Here is a 20,254-nt window from a genome sequence, read left to right as displayed (position 1 = left end):
CTCAAATAAGTTTTTTTCACACACTGTCTTACATTTGGAAGGCAAAAATGTAGAGAAAGGAAAGGGGCAATAACACTTGTTCTTCTATTCTGTGTTCCCGCACGTCTCCTGACAAAAATGGTACCTCACTTGTGTGGGTAGGCATATTGCCCGCAACAGGAAACGCAATATGGACACATCACATTTTTACATTGAAATCTGACATGTTTTTTGGAAACTGTCTAGCTGTGGATTTTGGCCTCTATGTCAGCCGGCACCTAGGGAAACCTACTAAACCTGTACATTTTTAAAACCTAGACACATTGGGAAATCCAGGATGGGGTCACTTGTGGATCTCTCACCAGGTTCTGTTACCCAGAATCCTTTGCAAACCTCAAAATTTAACAAAATAAAACACTTTTCCCTCACATTTCGGTGCTGCAAAGTTCTGGAATCTGAGAGGAGCCACAAACTTCCTTCCACCCAGCATTCCCCCCATGTCTCCCGATAAAAATAGTACCTCTCTGGTGTGGATAGGCCTAGTGTCCGTGACAGGAAATGCCCCATGACACAACATGGACACATCACATTTCCCCAAAGAAAACTGACCAGTTTTTTGCAAAATGCCTAGCTGTGGATTTTTGCCTCTAGCTCAGCCGGCATCTAAGGAAACCTAGTGGGGCTCACACCAGGTTCTGTTACCCAGAATCCTTTGCAAACCTCAAGATTTAGCAAAACAACACTTTTTCCTCTCATTTTGATGATAGAAAGTTCTGGAATCTGAGAGGAGCCACAAATTTCCTTCCACCTAGAATTTCTGCAAGTCTCCTGATAACAATGGTACCTCACCAGTGCTGGTAGGCCTGGTGGCCACAACAGGAAACACCTCAAAACCAAACATGGACACATCAAATTTTTACTATGACAACTGATGTGTTTTTTGGAAAAGTGCCTAGCTGTGGATTTTGGTCTCTAGCTCAGCCGGCACCTTGGAAAACCTATTAAACCTGTGCATTTTTGAAAACTAGACACCTAAGGGAACCCAGGATGGGGTTACTTGTGGCACTCTCAACAGGTTCTGTTACCCAGAATCCTTTGCAAACCTCAAAATTTGGTAAAAAACACATTTTGGTGATAGAAAGTTCTGGAATCTGAGAGAAGCCACAAATTTCCTTCCACCCAACATTCCCTAAAGTCCCCGATAAAAATGGTATCTCACTTGTGTGGGTAGGCCTAGTGTCTGCGACAGGAAATGCTCAAAAACACTATGGTGGTCATTCCAACCCTGTAAGACCGCCAACAGGCCGGCGGTAAAAAAATAGCAATTACGACCCTGGCGGAAATCGCCAACAAAGACAGCCACTTTAACACTCCGACCGCCACGGCAGTACAAACAAACAGCGCGGCGGTCACCGCCAACAGACAGGCTGGAGACAATGTACCGCCCACACTATTATGACAGGCCGATCCGCCATCTTTTCCGGGGCGGATTCACTGCGGATAAAAACACGGCAGAAACAGGAATTTCGAAGGGAAAACGCTCACCTTTACACACTCCACGAGGAACGAGGACACCATGGAACCGGAACTCCAAATCCTACCTGCGATAGTCTTCCTGCTTCTCTACCAGGAGCACGAACGCCGGTGGCGAAGACCATGGTGAGTACTGCACCTACGACACAGGGGAGGGGGGAGGCAAAAAACAGGGACACACACACGCAACACCCCCACCCTCACCCACTACAACACACACACTAATGCATATCAATACATCACAGTTATACCCCCCAAAACTCCCCGGAAGAATGCAAAGACCAAAGAAAATGAGTGTAACCATCGGAATGTATTACAAACAAGTAGGCAGAAATATATATATATATATACACCATGTACAAAATATATACCAGGCATACTAGTCCAGGTACTGCACAAAGAAAGTCCGTGGAACACTGGGACCACACGGTATGGGCGAGGCCCACACAAGATCCCCAACCATGACGGAGAGAACACTGCAGGGGCATCAGACAGCAAGAAAATAGGCACCTCAGGGGGAGGGAGAGGGGGGCACCTCAGCCGCTTGAGTGCACGACGCCAAATCCACGAGGGGGCCACATGCCCACTGTTCCATCCTGGGGAGTGCAAAGCCACAGTCTCTCAAGTCTCACAAGTGATTGGGTTGCCCACTGTTCAATCCTGGGAGTGCAAAGCCACATTCTCTCAAGTCTCTGCAGTGGGTGGGTTGCCCACTGTTAAATTGTGGGGAGTGAAAAGCCACAGTCTCTCAACTCTCTATAGTGGGTGGTTTGCCCACTGTTCAATCCTGGGGAGTGCAAAGTCACAGTCTCTCAAGTCTCTACAGTGGGTGGGTTGCCCACTGTTCAATCCTGGGGAGTGCAAAGCCACAGTCTCTCAAGTCTCTACAGTTGGTGGTTTGCCCACTGTTCAATCCTGGGGAGTGCAAAGCCACAGTCTCTCAAGTGGATAACAGTCTCCACTGGTTCTGGAGGGGGCATGGTGCCCAGAGTGCTTCATCCTGTTTAGGACAGAGGTAGTGGATGGATGTCTCCACTGGTTCTGGAGGGGGACTGGTGCCCAGAGTGCATCATCCTGTGAAGGACAGAGATAGTGGATGGATGTCTCCACTGGTTCTGGAGGGGGACTGGTGCCCAGAGTGCTTCATCCTGTGAAGGACAGAGGTAGTGGATGGATCTCTCCACTGGTTCTGGAGGGGGACTAGTGCCCAGAGTGCTTCATCAAGTGAAGGACAGAGGTAGTGGATGGATGTCTCCACTGGTTCTGGAGGGGGACTGGTGCCCAGAGTGCATCACTCACCCCGTGACGGACCCAGTTGCGTCAGTGCCCCTGTCGCTCATGGTTTAGCGGTGCTTGAGTTGGCGGTGCCCTGTTCAGCGGTGCTTGAGTTGGCGGTGCCCTGTTCAGCGGTGCTTGAGTTGGCGGTGCCCTGTTCAGCGGTGCTTGAGTTGGCAGTGCCCTGTTCAGCGGGGCTTGTGCTGGTGGTCCTTCATGGCCCAGCGGGGCTTTTGCTGGCAGTCCTCCATGGCCCAGCGGGGCTTTTGCTGGCGGTCCTTCATGGCCCAGCAGGGCTTTTGCTGGCGGTCCTTCATGGCCCAGCGGGGCTGGTGCTGGTGGTCCTTCATGGCCCGTGGGGCTTTTGCTGGCGGTCCTTCATGGCCCAGTGGGGCTTTTGCTGGCAGTCCTTCATGGCCCAGCGGGCTGGTGCTGGCGGTCCTTCATGGCCCAGCGGGGCTTTTGCTGGCGGTCCTTCAGGGCCCAGCGGGGCTTTTGCTGGCGGTCCTTCATGGCCCAGCAGGGCTGGTGCTGGCGGTGGCCTCCTGGGCAGCTGTGTTGGGGCTGGCGGTGGCCTCCTGGGCAGCTGGGCTGGGGCTGGCGGTGGCCTCCTGGGCAGCTGGGCTGGGGCTGGCGGTGGCCTCCTGGGCAGCTGTGCTGGGGCTGGCGGTGGCCTCCTGGGCAGCTGGGCTGGGGCTGGCGGTGGCCTCCTGGGCAGCTGGGCTGGGGCTGGCGGTGGCCTCCTGGGCAGCTGGGCTGGGGCTGGCAGTTGCTTCCTGGGCAGCTGGGCTGGGGCTGGCGGTGGCCTCCTGGGCAGCTGTGCTGGGGCTGGCGGTGGCCTCCTGGGCAGCTGGGCTGGGGCTGGCGGTGCCCTCCTGGGCAGCGGGGATGATGGCGGTCTTCTCCGCCGTGCAGCTCTTCCCAGACTTGCCGGGTTTCTTGTGGCCCTTCCCCACCTTGGAAGGTGTCACAGCTGACTCCACACTCCCAACAGGACCCCTGGGAGCGGCTTTGGTGGCTGGTGTCTTCCCCCTCTCCCGCCCGGCACTGGCCAACTTCTGATGCTTCACAGGTGGGGGATTGTCTGTGCTGTGGCTCCGTGCCACACTGGCTGTCCTCGTGGCCGGTGCACTCCACATACCGGTGACTACAGGCACCACTGGTCCAGGAGATGTTTTGGCTGAGGTGCTACTTCGGGACCTATGAGATGGACGGGGTGGGGGAGGTGTGGGATAAAGTTCAAGGGTGGACAGGAAAAGTTTTTTGGACACACTGGGACGGGTAGCTGGAGGGGGTTTGGGAGTAGAGGAAGAGGTGGTGGTAGTAGGAGGTGTACGTTTGGTGACTTTGGGTGAAGGTGCATACACTGGAGGCTGTCGTGAGGTAGATGGCTGTTGGGTGGGTGTGTGCCTGCATTTCTGTATCTTAGGAGGGGGCGTCACAGACACACTGGGAGAGGGCACAGGGGACGTGTGAATGGTAGTGGGGGTGGTGACTGAATGTGAGCGGGGTGTGCTGGTGGGTGTGCTGGTGAGGGACGTAGTGGCTGTAGAGGTAGTGCATGCAGGTGTGAGTGTAGACGAGACTGGGAGGGAGGAGGGAGACGACGAGGAGGGGGACACAGTGGCTGTTGGTGTGTCTGCATGTGTGTGTTGCTTGCGTGAGTGCCTGTGGGATGTGTGGTGCTTATGTTTGCCTGAGATTCCCTTGTGTGCTGAGGTGTGTGCAGGCTGGTCTGATGGTGTGCTCAGGATTAGCAGTGGTACAGGGGATTGGGTCTGGGTGGAGGAAGTTGGAGGGGGGAGGCTAGAGACGGGGACAATGGCTGCCATCAGTGCTGAGGCCAGAGTTTGAAAAGCTTGGTGAAGGGCCGCCTGACCAGAATGAATGCCCTCCAGGAATGCATTAGTTTGTAGCAACTGCCTTTCTACACCCTGGATGGCATTCAAAATGGTAGACTGCCCAACAGTGAGGGACCTGAGGAGGTCAATTGCCTTTTCACTGAGGGCAGCAGGGGTGAATGGGGCAGGGCCTGAGGTGCCTGGGGCGAAGGTGATGCCCACCCTCCTGGGTGAGCGGGCACGGGGCGAAGGCTGAGGGGCTGCTGGGAGGGCGGTGCTGGTAGGGAGGGTGGCGGCTGTACCTGTAGATGCAGGGGGCACAGATGTTGCCGCCACCACAAGGGAGCTCCCATCAGAGGACGAGTCCGTGCCGCTGGTGTCAGCTCCTGTCCCCGCCGTGGAGCTCCCCTCGCCCTCCGTCCCACTGGTGAATTCCGAGTCAGTAGTCTCGCCCTCCAGGACCATGTGGGATGCAGCTCCCTCGTGCTCCGGTGCCACTGCTCTTCCGCCTGATGATGCTAATGCACACAAGAACAGGGAGACCACAAAAAGGGGGGACGACAGAAGAAAGACATGTTGAGTGCATGGATTACCGCTACCGTTGGTGGACACGACAGACACAGAAGCCCCCAGCACTACGCCGCGCTCTTGAGCTCCACTGTTCAATTCCTGGGAAATGGCCTACAAGGCTATGGACGACATCTGCACACATATATGACACAGGGGCATGAATAGCTGTACTTGGCACTCTACAGAGGTGGGCTGGGGTGCCACATGGCCTGCCTTACAGAGGGGCCTTGCCTACGGAACTCGCCCTGGCCTAGGGAATCCCACAGCCCTCCTCCCACACCCAGACAACTCCACTGCGCGCAAAGTCAGCAGAATGAGAGTGTACTCATCCCCTTGTGTCTGCTGTGATGCCCTCAAGAGCCCATCCAACTCCGGGTAGGCCACCGCCAGGATCCTGAACATCAGGGGGGTCATGGTGTGACGGGCACCCCTCCCACGTTGGGAGGCCATCCCCAGCCGAGCCTCCGCCGCCTCCTTTTTTTTTTTTTTTTTTAAAATATTTTTATTACATTTTTGCTTTAATTCTGCTTCCAACTTTACTAGTCTCATTTTACAGATATATTGCATCAATAGCATTGCTGATACACAGTTTAACACACTAACTTAACAACTTAACTGAGGTCATTATCGCACATTAAATAAGGGGTACAGAAATGGTTCCTGAACAATCGCTCGCCAAAATACAAATATGGGTACATTTCCGTTACATCAGGTATATACTCTTGTGGTGCTGGCGCCTATGTGTTGCGTGAGGGAAGGACTGATACAGTGGGGATGTGCGTGTTGAGTGTGGGGTATATAACTTGCATTATGCTGTAGAAACGCATCTCTTCTATGGGCGATCGTGATGGGACACCCCTGGCTCGCTCACAGGTGCAGGGAGGTGCCAACCGTTCCGGTGATTCTCGCTTGAAGAGTCCCTAGTAGGGCAGGGTGGGATGGGAAGCTGTTGAGGATGACCGCTATTTACAGCTGTTCGTGTGTTTTAGTTCAGGGCGGTTTTTCATCGCTTTTGGCGTCTAGTCTATCTATCAGGATCTCCCACACTTCACTGCCCGTCTGTCGTGGTCCCATTTTTGTGTTCCTTAGCACCATCAGTTCTGCGCTGGCCCATCTTAGTGCCGCGTTGTGCCAGGACTTCAGGTCCGGGGCGGCGGCCGACTTCCAGTTCATTGCTATCAATCTCTTGTACATTACAAAAGCTAAATCAATAAACTTATGTAAGTGCTTGTGCTTTTTGTTTCTATTTCTCAGGCCTAGCAAGCAGGATTTGGCCTCTACTGTGAGTGCCAGGCCCGTCAATTCAGATACCTTTACCACTATTGCGCTCCACTTTTCTCGTATTAGGGGACAGTCCCATACCATGTGATAGAAATGTGCCAGCGGGGCACGGCATCTTGGGCAAGCGGGCTCCGAGCTAGGGAAGATACTTTTAATCCTGGCTGGAGAGACGTACGTTTGGTATAGATAATTTAGTTGCGTATATCTGAACCTTGGGTTTCTCGATACTCCCTTAGTGTGTAATAGGACACAAGGCCATTCCTCTTGCGTGATCGGGAGTGGGAGCACCTCGTTCCACTTATTTAGTGCTTTCACCAGGGCGGGTACCGTCTCCTTATTAAGTACTTTGTACAAGTTCGACACTATTTGCAGTTGGCCGTCGTATTGCAAAATATGGTGTACTGCAGTGGAGGTCGTGGGTTCCTGTTCTCCCGACCCCCATGTCTTCTTTATGGTGTGGCATAGGGAGTGATATGTCATAAATTGCCCTGGGCTTACTGCTGTGGGGTCGCGTATTTCTTTGAAGGTCATTAATTTCCCTTCCTCAAAGCAATCGCCGACCTTCTCAATGCCCGCCTCTGCCCACACCGTCAAAGACCTTCTTCTGTCTCCACCAGCCCAGCCCGGGAGGGCCCCCAGTTGCACTAGAGGGGAGTAGGGAAGCGCGCGGCGTCCACCCTGAATATATCTCTTCCAGCATGCATGCACCACCTGCAATTGTGGTTTGCCGGCTATTCCCTTCGGGGCTCCGGCTGCCATCCATGCGACCAATGGTGTACCCTTTAGGTTGGCCAACGCTCCTGCTGACTCTGCTACTGTAGGTCTATGTATCCAGTCCAGTACCCACTGGAGCTGGGCAGCCGCATAGTAGCGCTCGAAGTTTGGGGCGCCCATGCCACCTTCGGCTACTGGGCGTTGTAATGTGGTGAGGGTGACGCGCGTTCTGCCTCCTGCCCATATGAGTTGTAGCAGTACACCGTTAAGTTCGCAGACAAAGCTCTTGGGGACTAAAAGTGGCAGCGCAGAGAAATAGTATAGCAGCCGGGGAAGTATCAGCATATTTGCTACTGCAACTCTGCCCACTGGTGACAGTGGCAGCTTGCCCCAGAAGCGGAGTGATCCCTTAATGGAGGCAAGTGCTCTCCCCAGGTTACCGTCTCTGAGTTCATCTTGTTTATGGTATATTTGTACCCCCAGGTATTTAAATGTGTCAAAGCACCATCTCAGGTGCCCGGATAAGGTTGTTGTTCGGTTTGACAGTGTCCGAGCGACTAGGGGAAATACGCACAATTTTTCCCAGTTTACTACCAGTCCGGACACTGTGCCGAACTCAGCGAGGAGTGTCATTACTGATGGTATTGTTTTGTTTCCATTCCGGAGGTAAATTAAGGAATCGTCAGCGTACAGAGATATTATATGTTTCGTCCCGATCCTTAGTATACCCCAATCCTCCTCCCTCAATCTTAGGCGAGCAGCCAGGGGTTCCATAGCGATAGCAAATAGCAGGGGGGATAAGGGGCATCCCTGTCTAGTGCCCCTTGCGATCGGGAAGCTTTCAGATACCGTTCCGCCTGTTCTGACTCTTGCTTGTGGCCCGGAGTACAATGTCTGCACCCATTGTATGTATTTTGGGCCTATTCCCATTTCCCGCATGGTATCGAATAGGAAATCCCACCCCAGCGTGTCGAAAGCCTTTTCTATGTCCAATGATAGTACCATTTCGTCATATGCGTCCGGAGGGGTGCTTCCGATCACTCCCAGAAGTCGGCGAGTGTTTAGGAATGTATTACGTTTGGGAATGAAGCCGTTTTGATCTTCGTGTATCAGTGGGTGGATGACTGGGGCCAGCCTGTTGGCCAACATTTTGCCCAGTATTTTACAGTCGGTGTTTAAAAGTGATAGTGGCCTATATGATTTGACATCTGTGGGATCCCGTCCCTGCTTGGGCAGGACCGCTATCACTGCTTCCCTCTGTGTGGGGGGTAGTGCCTTGTGTCTCCAGGCCTCTTCGAATACTTTTAATAGATGGGGCTTCAGGAGAGCCGAATACTTCGCATAGTATTCCATTGAGAGGCCATCCATTCCTGGTGCCTTGTTTCTTGGCATTTGTGTTAATGCGGCCTCTAGTTCCGCTACACTCAATGGGGCTTCTAGTTCTTCGGCATGTTCATGAGATAATTGTTTTAAATTAGCACCAGATAGGAAAGTTACGAGCTGACCGGGTGTGTAATCCGTACGTTTTGTGTATAGGTTTGTGTAATAATCCCTGAACACCCTGTTTATATCTGCTTGCGGGGAGACCCATTCATTATTGTCAAGTTTTATAGTCCCTATTGGGGTCTGTTGCTGGGTTCCCTTTAGGAGCCAAGCCAACAGTCTGCCCGACCTGTCCCCCTCAGATTGTTGACGCATTAAATGATACTTGTGCTCGTGTTTGCGGAGGCGGGAGTCCGTTTCTTTGTATTTTATGCGTGCTTCTTTTAGTGTGGCGTATGGTGCTGTATTACCGGCTATCGCTACTTCGAGTGTTCTCAGCTCCTTTTCCAATTTGCTTATCTCCGAGTGTAGGGCGCGCCTGACCCCCCACGAGGTTGCCATGCAGAGCCCTCTTACTACCGCCTTATGTGCCTCCCATTCCGTTGCTCTTGTGTTTGCGGAGTCAGGGTTGACTTCCCAATATTGCTTTAGTGCTGTGCCTAGTTCCTCTGCGTAGGCCTGGTCCTGGAGCGCTTCTGGCTGCAGCCGCCATGTGGGGATTACCTGTCGGGTCCCGCCCCAGCCCAGGGTTATTTTGAGCGGGGAGTGGTCAGACAGTGTCGTAGCTAAATATTCTGACTCCTTCGTTAGCGCGCATATATCAGTGGTGCCCCAGATTATATCTATTCTTGTGTGCACCTTGTGTGGCACAGAATAGAATGAGTATTCTCTCTGTCTGGGGTGCTGTAGTCGCCAAAGGTCATGTAGTCTCATGTCATCCGCCCATTTCTGTAGTGGGCTTTTGATGCTTCTGAATATTACTGCTGTTTTAGGAGGAACAGATCTGTCTAACTCTGCGTCCGGAAGGCAATTAAAGTCACCCCCCCATATTGTGGGCGCCGCTGAGTTGTCCAGCAACGCCTGGGTTAACGACTCCAGAAATCTCGCCTGTGCATTGTTGGGTGCGTATATCCCTATGAGGGCTAATTGTCTCCCATCTAGGTGGCCTTCCACTATCACATATCTGCCCCCTGTGTCAATCTTGTGCGAGGTTCTGGCAAATGGGACACCTATAGCTATCCAGATCAATACCCCCCAGGCATACGCTGAGTGTGTTGTGCCTGTGACCTGCCCACCCCATTTCGTCAGAATCTCTTGTAATTCATCATCCATTAAGTGTGTTTCTTGTAGGATAACTATGTGGGCCTTTAAGCGCTTGAGGCGTGCGTGCACTTGCGCTCTCTTGCTCGGTGTGGACATTCCCCTTACATTCCACGTAATTATCTCATATTGTTGTGCGTCTGCTACAGTTTGTTGAGCCATATTTCCCTGTGTGGTGTCGCATTCTTTTGTTCCCTCTTAAGTCCCATTTCCTTCCAGTTGTCTTAAATTTTTTTTAGGTCTATGACTAGAGCTGGCGAACGTGTTAGTGTACCCTGCTGGCGGTGTTGACCTCGTCTAACCCCTTTAACTCCCACTATCCCACCCACCGTGTTTACTAATCCCTCTAATTGAATACTACCACTCAAACTTAAAGAAAAAAGGAAAAAAAATAATAAAAGAACCCCAACTTTGTTACTTGGTGGGGCCGGTATCCATTCGGATACTCGTGGGGGGGTACTCATTCGGGTCGGGCGTGTCACCTATGCGGAGCACACACCCTTCCTCAGACCTGGTCTGTGAATGTGCACATGCGTTTGCGTGAGCACCCCCGAAAGGGCCCTCTCATTTATCTGTCCCCCCTCCCTCCTTCCACCGCCCACTATGTTTATACTGCTATAATCACTGGTGCGCAGTTTAAAACATGAAAAGATACATTTCGGAGTCAGTGCGGTTTATGTTACGATTCCGGCTTTAGCCGCTTCAGGAATCTGGACTCCTGATGTCCTAGCCGGTTCCTGACAGTCTCGCTTTTATTGCATTATCTATTTCACAGTTCGTCTGCTGTTCTTGGAGTGATGTCCGGGCCTCTGAGCGCTTCCGTGATTGTTGAAGTTGAGTTGGTCGAGTCCGAGTCTGATGCGGACGTAGGAGTCGTCCGGAATGTCTTAAAGGGGTTTTGCATGAGTGTCGGAGTTTCTTTTAGTATTTTCGCTCTTTCTTCTGCCGCCTGTTTCTCGGTGGGGTGGCCCCTTGGGCGTCTCTTGCTATGTTTCTTAGTTACGGCGGCAGTCCATACTTCCTCCTCAGGTGCACCCTCGTTTGACTGCGCGAGGCCTTTGGCATGCATCCATGTCCAGGCATCTTCTGGGGAAGCAAACATATGTGTGCGGTCGTCCAGACTCACCCTCAGTTCAGCTGGAAAAAGGAGAGCGTACTTAATGTTGTGCTCCCGGATTCGTTGTTTGATTTTCACGAAAGAGTTCCGCCTGTTCTGTACCCCTTGAGTGAAGTCCGGATATGCGTGGATCACTGCATTCTCAAATTGAAATGGACCTTTGTTGCGGAAACGCTGTAGAATCAGATCTCGGTTCCGGTAGTTCAGGAGTCTCACTATGAGGGATCTAGGAGGCTGACCCGGGAGTGGAGGTCTGCCCGGGATTCTATTTGCTCGTTCTACCGAGAAGAACTTGGAGGGGGAGACATTCAGTACCTCTTTAATTAGCCATTGCTCTGTTGTTAGCTCCGGGTTTTGTTCCGAGGGGAATTCCGGTATCCCCAGTAGGCGAATGTTGTTACGTCTGGATCTGCTTTCTGCTTCTTCGGCCCGTCTCCAAAGGGTCTTTACTTCCGCGTCTAACCGTTGTATTTGTTTCTGATTATCTGATACAGTTGGGCCTGTCGCTGTTAGGGTATCCTCCGTTATTTTCACCTTCTCTGCCAGTTTCCGGTGGTCCACTCTAAGTAGATTTAAGTCTTGCGTTACTGCGTCTATTTTATGTTCTAAGGAAGATTTAGGGCCATATTTATACATTTAGACGCACAACTGCGCCAACGCAGTTGTGCGTAAAAAAATCTAACGCCGGCTAACGCCATTCTGAAGCGCCATGCGGGCGCCGTATTTCTTCAATGACGTTAGCCGGCGTTAGCCGGCGGCGCTGCCTGGTGTACGTCAAAAAAAATGACGTACACTAGGCAGCGCCGGCGTAGGGGAATATGGAGCTTGGGCGCCAAAAAATGGGGCAAGTCAGGCTGAGGCAAAATTATCGCCTCAACCCGATTTGCGCCATTTTTTTCGACTCCCAACCCCCATTGAAATGACTCCTGTCTTAGCAAAGACAGGAGTCATGCCCCCTTGCCCAATGGCCATGCCCAGGGGACCAATGTCCCCTGGGCATGGTCATTGGGCATAGTGGCATGTAGGGGGGCACAAATCAGGCCCCCCTATGCCACAAAAAAAAAAAAAATTAATACTTACCTGAACTTACCTTATGTTCCCTGGGATGGGTCCCTCCATCCTTAGGCGTCCTCCTGGGGTGGGCAAGGGTGACAGGGGGGGTCCCTGGGGGCATGGGAGGGCACCTCTGGGCTCCTTCCGAGCCCACAGGTCCCTTAACGCCTGCCCTGACCAGGCGCTAAAAAACGACGCAAAAGCGGCTGGACGTCATTTTTTTTGACCCGCCCACTCCTGGGCGACATTTTTGCCCGGGAGTGTAAATACGGCGCACATGCCTCTGAGTCACTTTTTTAGACGGGAACGCCTACCTTGCATATCATTAACGCAAAGTAGGTGTCCACGCTAAAAAATGACGCAAACTCCATGGACTTTGGCGCTAGACGCGTCTAACGCCAAAGTATAAATATGGAGTTAGTTTTGCGTCGGAATTGCGTAAAAAAAACCGACGCATTTCCGGCACAAACAGAGTATAAATATGCCCCTTAGTGTCCATGATAGCCTGTAGTACTTTTTCAAATTGCACTGAGTGCGTTTGAAGTGTATTTTCAAGTGATTGCAGGGTTGTATTTTGCAATTGTTCAGTGTGCGCCAGGCCCGGCGTATTTCGCTCCTGGTTCTTTGTCATCCTACATTTCCCAGCCATTTCTTCTCCTTACGAATGGCGCTATCTACCAGGGATAGAAGGAGTAGTTGGATATATCTTTCGGTAGTTGTATGCTTTTGAGTGCGACTATGCTTCTTCCAGGTTGCAGGGTCTTTCCTGAGGGACCTCTTCGTTTATTATGCGGGGCAGGTCCAAAGAGTAGTGTAGGATGTCGCAGTTGTTCCTGAAGGATCCGGCGGGGCACAGGATATTGACTGTGTGAGCCCCTTGCCGCCTGTTGGGAGCCCCTCGCGAAGTCCCCTTTTTGGGGGGGGGGGAGACCCAGGGGGTCCACGCAGTCTGCGTGGGAGCGCCTCCGTTCACTTACAGTTAGAATTTCTTGGTGTACTCCTGCGCAGGGTGGGAGAGGGGGGTGGAGAAAGGTCAGTATCCGAGTTAAGTGCCCTCGGTCGGTCCCTACTGGGGCCGGGGGCCGTCTCTTGCAATCCCCGCGTGTAGGAGGAAGGGCGGGAGGGGGGAATGCGGGCGCACGCCTGCGGCAGGCGTATCTCACTTCGCCCTGGCCCCAGGTGAGCGTTCCCTGTGCTGTGCGTTCCTGGTGCCGGGGCGGCTTCCTTTCGTCTGCTCAAGGTCTCCAGACCGAGCGCTGTGGGCCGGTTCGCAGCTCCGTGCCCAGATTCAGCTCAGCGAAGAATTATGCCGGTGGGGGGTGGGAAACGGCGTGTGGCGGCCAGCAGGCGGAGGCCCGAGACATCCACGCCACATCGATGCCCCGCTTCGGGAGCGGGCGCGTTATTATTGCCGCAGATACCTCCCAAGAAGAGGGGGGGGAGAGGATCCCCTCCTTTCTGCTAATTTTCGCTGATCCTGCTCTCGGCAGGATCGGCCTGGATTAAGGTGCGGAGCTCCCGCTCCGTTCGCGGCCCGGCCGGGAGGGTGGGGAGGAGAGGGGGCAGAGCACCGAAAAGGGCCGATCCAGCGCTCGGACCCTCCCGCCCCACCAGTGTCCCGGGGGTGCGAGATCGCCGGCCGCCGTGGCCCCCACCCTCACCTGCCTCCGATTTTGTTTGCAGGGAGCCGCTTCATCGGGCGCCTCTTCTACGCCGCCGGAGTCCCGCGATCGGGACGGCGCGGCTTCAGTCACGATCAGCAGCGATTCGGCTGCTCCCTTGTTCCAGGGTCACCCCGGGGGCCGGTACGCGTCTCAATTATTGATGCGCCCTGTCCGGGGGCGCCCACCAGGATCTGTAGGCCAGGCCCGAGTCGGAGCTCCGTTCTCAAGCGTCCGACTCGGTGGCAATCTTGGCTCCTCCCCTTCGCCTCCGCCGTCTTCTTGCTCCAGCAGGAAATGTCCTCCCATCTTTTCCGGCAGTGGGTGCTCCGTCTGTGGTAGACCCCCAGGGTCCGGACATCCTTGGTGATGGCACGCCAAATATCTTTCTTCTGGTGGGCGCTGACCTACATTAAATGTACACGGGAAGAAGAAAAGTCATTACCAACTGCACCGTCAAAGTGATTGGCCCCTACCCCTACCCTTGCCATGTGGCACATGCATTCACCATCTTTCATGCACGCAGCACTCTGCCCCCTTCCTTCTTACATCCAGCCCTATCCACACAGGCATAGCCCATACAACATGCTCCCAGTGTACTTACCTGTTTGTCTGGAGGACCATAGAGTAGCATGTACTGGGGGAGGACCCCATCCACGAGCTTCTCCAACTCCTCCGATGTGAAGGCAGGGGCCCTTTCCCCAGACGCACGAGCCATTGTCTCTTCCAGACCGAGGTCACAGCAGCACTTGCAGTGTAGGTCCTCTCCTGTCGAAGATCAGGTATCAAGTGATTGAACAGATAGAAAATGGCGGTCACGTCCGCGGCGGTGCGAACCGTCACCGCCGGCATACATCGTCATTGGCTCCTGGAACCCATAGGGTCCAATGTTAACCAATGCAGTATTGCGCCGCGGTCTTCGACCGCCTACTGCTACGGTGTACAATGCCAGCGCAGTTACCTCACATCCCATTGTCCCACTTTAGAGGTCAGGCAGCCGCCATTTCAGGGGCCCACATGGCTTCATTTTCAACTGAATCACACATACCTAGGCCTAGACTCAACACACATACAGGCCACCTTTTGTGTATGATTGGTGTTCTGGCTAAACTGTGAGTATGTACCTCTGAGTTGTTTGACTCTGTGCTCGCTGTTGTCCTTCATAGGCACCGTCCGCTGGGACATGTGAGGAGATGGCGGCATCCTCCGGTGTACCGACCGTTGGTGGACCTGTCGACAATGGAGAAGCGACATTTGATAATCACCTACAGGCTTGACCATGCCACAATCCCAGAACTGTGTACCCAGTTGGAGCCAGACCTGATGTCAGTAATCCGCCATCCCACAGAAATCCCCCCTCAAGTGCAGGTGCTGTCAGTGCTCCATTTCCTTGCAAGTGGGTCATTTCAAACAACTGTGGCCATGGCATCAGGGATATCCCAGCCTATGTTTTCCAACGTATTGTCTAGAGTGTTGTCTGCCCTTCTGAAACACATGCGGAGCTACATCGTTTTCCCTCAGGTGGAGGATTTGCCTACAGTGAAAGGTGATTTCTATGCCCAGGGACATATCCCCAACATCACAGGTGCCATTGATGGGACCCATGTGGCTTTGGTCCCCCCCACAGGAGTGAACAGGTGTACAGAAACCGGAAGAGTTATCATTCTATGAATGTACAGATGGTATGTTTGGCAGACCAGTACATCTCCCATGTGAATGCCATGTTCCCTGGCTCAGTGCATGACGCCTACATCCTGCGGAATAGCAGCATCCCTTATGTGATGGGTCAACTCCAGAGGCACCGTGTGTGGCTATTAGGTGAGCACCTGGAAGGAAGTCAGTGGGAATGGTTGTCTGGGTCTGGGGTTATCCCTCCAGGTTACTGTGTGTCTAACAGTTGCCCCTCGCCATTTGCAGGTGACTCTGGTTACCCCAACCTGTCATGGCTACTGGCCCCATTGAGGAATCCCAGGACAAGGGCAGAGAAATGCTACAATGAGGCCCATGGGCGAACTAGGAGGGTGATCGAGCTGACCTTCAGCCTCCTGAAGGCCAGGTTCAGCTGCCTCCATATGACAGGTGGATCCCTATTCTACTCACCAAAGAAGGTGTGCCAGATCATCGGGGCCTGCTGTATGCTTCACAACTTGGCTTTGCGACGCCAGGTGCCTTTTCTGCAGGAGGAGGGTCCAGATGGCGGTGTTGTTGCAGCTGTAGAGCCTGTGGACAGTGATGAGGAGGAAGCAGAGGAAGAAGACATGCACAACAGGGACTCAGTGATCCTGCAATATTTCCAGTGAGACACAGGTAGGAATACAAACCTGCCTACTACATGTACTTTGACACTACTACCTCTCTCCTGTCTGTCGTTTTCACCCAGTGCATGGTCACTGAGTTCTCACTTTCCCTTACGATTTCACAGATGTGGGTCCCACTGTGTGACATCTGCTTAGATTCCTCATGGACTAGAGCTGTGTGACATAGGTATGTTGACGTTACTATTTAAAAAACATTTTGTCACTGTAATTGCTAATACACTATTTCGAAATCACAGACAGACTCCAGATCATTTTGTGCTTTAGGTGTGTTTATTTAAATGCTCAATATTGGAGGGGGTAGTGAAATGGTGAGGGGTGATGGCGGAGGAGTGTCCATGGCAGAGTCCAGTCTATTAGTCTCACAGGTGCATTGCCCATATGGGCATAGGAAGTGGAGCTGGGGCAGTTTAATTATGGACAAGGTGACAAAGTGGGACAGTAGGATGACAATCAGGGTGGTCTCATTGCTTGGCGGGGGTCTTGGCATCGTGCTCTGTCTTTGTCCTGGATCTCAGGGACAGTTTGCAGGGTGGTTCTCCCTCTGCAGGGGGTGGGGTGCTGGTGTGGTGGTCCTGTGGCGGGGCGTCCTGTCCACTAGCGGCGGCGGAGGTGGTGGGCAGTTCTTTGTCCATGCTAGTGTCAGGGGGCCCTTGTAGTGCCACAGTGTCCCTCCTGGTGTTGAGTTCCTCCCTGAAGCCCATATACTGTTCCTCCTGCATGCGCTGGGTCTCCTGAAACTTGGCCAGTACCGTTGCCATCGTCTCCTGGGAGTGGTGGTAGGCTCCCATGATGGAGGAGAGGGCCTCGTGGAGAGTGAGTTCCCTTGGCCTGTCTGCCCCCTGTCGCACAGCAGCCCTCCCAGTTCCCCTGTGTTCCTGGGCCTCCGTCCGCTGGACCGTGTGCCCACTACCCCTGACTCCAGGTCCCTGTTGTTGTTGGGGTGGTGGGTTATCTTGGGTTCCCTGTGGTGGTGGACACACAGCTGATTGACGTGTCCTGGGGACGGAGGTATGGGCCCGCTGGGTGGGTGCTGTGCTGGTGTTTCCAGAGGGGGGAAGGTCTGTGGTGGCCTGTGCCTGTGTGAGGGGAACCGACTGTCCAGAGGTCCCCGATGGTCCGGGCTGGTCATCTAGATCCAGTTGGACAGAGGTGCTGTCATCACTGTGGGCCTCTTCTGTTGGTGGTGAGGACATGTGTGGACCCTCCTGTCCGGTGACGTTGGGTAGGGGTCCTGCAGGGGTATAAAAGGATGTTTATTAAATCTGTGTGTGTAATGGTGTGCAATGGGTGGGTGACCGTGTACCCCAGTGCTGGCATTCCTGTGTGGGAGCTTGTGTGATGATGGTTTAGGGGGGTGTATGGGTATGTGCAGTGGGCATGCTTTGGTGATGGGTGTCCATGCTTTGTTGTTGCATGCAGGGCTTGGTGTTGGGATGTGTGGTTTGTGATGTTGGGACATATGTGAGGAGTTGGGGTACTGGGGGTGAGGGTGAGGGTATGTGATAGCATGCAGGTAGGGTGGGGAATGTAATAGTAAAGCTTTGTCTTACCAAAGTCCCTTCCTCCACCTACTCCTGCGAGGCCCTCAGGATGCAGAATCGCCAAGACCTGCTCCTCCCATGTTGTTAGTTGTGGGGGAGGAGGTGGGGGTCCGCCGCCAGTCCGCTGAACCGCCAGGTGGTGTCTTGAGACCACGGAACGCACCTTCCCCCGTAGGTCGTTCCACCTCTTCCTGATGTCCTCCCGATTTTTTGGGTGTTGTCCCACTGCATTGACCCTGTCCACTATTCTTCGCCATAGCTCCATCTTCCTAGCTATGGAGGTGTGCTGCACCTGTGATCTGAATAGCTGTGGCTCTACCCGGACGATTTCCGCCACCATGACCCTGAGCTCCTCCTCCGAGAACCTGGGGTGTCTTTGCCGTGCCATGGAGTGGTGTAGGTGATGTGTGGGTTGGAGTGTGTGGTGATAAGTGTGGTGATATGTAGTGGTGTGTTGTGTGAGGTGTGTGGAAGTTGTGTGGGTGATGGTGTTGTGTGCCTGTGGATGCTGTTGTTCTTGCTGGTGGTGTCTCTCTCTGGCCTTCTTTCGGAATTTTTGGTAGTAGGGGTTTGTATTGTAATGGGTGTGTGGGAGTGGTGTGAATATGTGTATCTGGTATGTGTATTTTGATTTGTCCAATGTGGCTGTGTTTTGTAAGAGTGTGTGTATTTTGAGCGCGGCGGTGTGTACCGCCAATGGAATACCGCAGTTGAAAGACCACCGCGTGAATTCGTGTGTCGTGATAGTGTGGGCGTATTTCTGTTGGCGTGACGGTGGAGGTTTTGTTTTCACCAGTTCATCACTGACCTTTGGTGTGGCGGACTTGTGTGGGTGTCTGACTTTAGGCGGATTCTGAAATGTGGGTCATAATAGCTGTGGCGGAATTCCACGGCCCGCGCAGTGTGTTGGCGGTCTTCTGCACGGCGGTAAGCGCCTTTTACCGCCAATGTTGTAATGAGGGCCTATGTGAACACATCAAAATTATCAATTACAAAACCACCTGTCTTTACAGGGGGCACCTGCATTTTTGTTCCTGGGCTCAGCAGCCATCAAGGGAAACCTACCAAACCCAGATATTTCTGAAAACTAGACAGCGGAGGGAGTCGGTGAAGGTTACTTGCGTTGATTCCCTCTGTGTTTTCTTACCCAGAATCCTCAGCAAACCTCAAACTTAACAAAACAAATCACATTTTCCCCACATTTCTGTGTCTGATCACTGCACTGGCACAAATTTCCTACCACCCAATGCTTCCCTCAGTCTCCCAATAAAAAATGATACCTCACTTGTGTAGGTAGGCCAAGTGCCTGTGGCAGAAAGAGCCAAAATCATGTCGAAATTTAGGGGGAACCAAAGTGGGTCCAAAAGGGCAGTTTAAAAAAAAAAAAGTTTTTAGGCTGACAAGTGGGGCTAAATTCTTATCTGTATAGATGCGAAAATGCTGGGTGGTAGGAATTTTTTGTATTTCTGCAGATTCTGGAAGGTTCCATCACATAAATGTGGACAAAATATGTGATTTCATGCAAAGTTGGAGGTTTGCAGGACATTGTAGGTAGGAAAATGGTGCCGTGTATGTGAAGCACACCACCCTGGACTCACCCAGATGGTTGTATTCTAGGTCTCATAGATTTTTCTACATGGCATTGTCCCAAAGTCCAAAAAGTGCAGCCCTCACCTTTCCAAGAGGGACCATTTTGAGAGTTAGACAAGCTCTCATGGCCCAAATGTAAAACCAAAACCCAAAATAATCAAATGTCCTCTTGTTTGCCATTGGGATATGATCTTTTAGTGTGCGGGGGAGAGTTAAAAGACTGTTACCACCTTCAGTTGGGGTGGGGGCATAACCATGCCCATATTGGTTGGTAGTCACCACCCTACTATTTTTTGTTTAATTCCCTGGCATCTAGTAGGCTTTTTGCCCCTCTGGGCAGTGCATCGGGGGTAATTGGCTCATCTGCCCACCAGTGGGCAGAACAACTTTGTCCCCATTTATTTGGGGTGGGGTATGGCCATACCCACCAAGGGGTGCAGAAATGGCTAATAGTAATGTGCCCCCATGGGGAGCGACTCTTGTCCAAGGGACTTCCCCCTAAACAAAACACACACAGATACCAATCACTAGTGCCTAAGTGGTTTTTGCTTCCCTTGGGGGCAGAGCGGCCTACTGGAAATAGACGGGCAGAGGTAGCCTAAAATAAATCTTCCCCCCAAGGGAGTGACCCTTGCCTAAGGGGTTGCTCTCCATCTGTAAATAATAAAAAAAAAAATCCCTGTTGCCTAGTGGTTTCTGTCCCACTTGGGCCTATTTAAATAGGCCAATCTGCCACAAGGGGGGCAGAAATAGCCTAAAATAAATTTACCCTCCAAGGGAGTGACTCTTTCCTAAGGGAGAGTGACCCTTTTGTGAAATTGTCATGAAAAAAAGAATCCCTGGTATCTAGTGGTATATGTCCTCCTTGTGGGGGGGGGGGCAGAAAAGGCCTGATAAAAAATGGCCCCCTTGGGGAGCGGCACTTGCCAAAGGGGCCAATCCCATCATGTCAAATACAAAAACAAACAAAAATCCCTGGTGCCTAGTAGGCATTCCTGCATCCCGATTGCTATTGAATGCTCAGAAAGACATGAAAGGAAAAGTCTTTCCTTTCATGCCTCTCTGATCTCCCCCACCCACCGATCGGAAGAGAAATACAAGCAAGCTCAGCTTCCAGTGCGATGGGGACGTATCACAT

This window comes from Pleurodeles waltl, chromosome 3_1 (genome assembly GCF_031143425.1).
Source record: "Pleurodeles waltl isolate 20211129_DDA chromosome 3_1, aPleWal1.hap1.20221129, whole genome shotgun sequence".
Lineage (NCBI taxonomy): Eukaryota > Metazoa > Chordata > Amphibia > Caudata > Salamandridae > Pleurodeles > Pleurodeles waltl.
The sequence above is the reverse complement of the archived record's forward strand: the minus strand, read 5'-3'. Positions refer to the sequence as shown.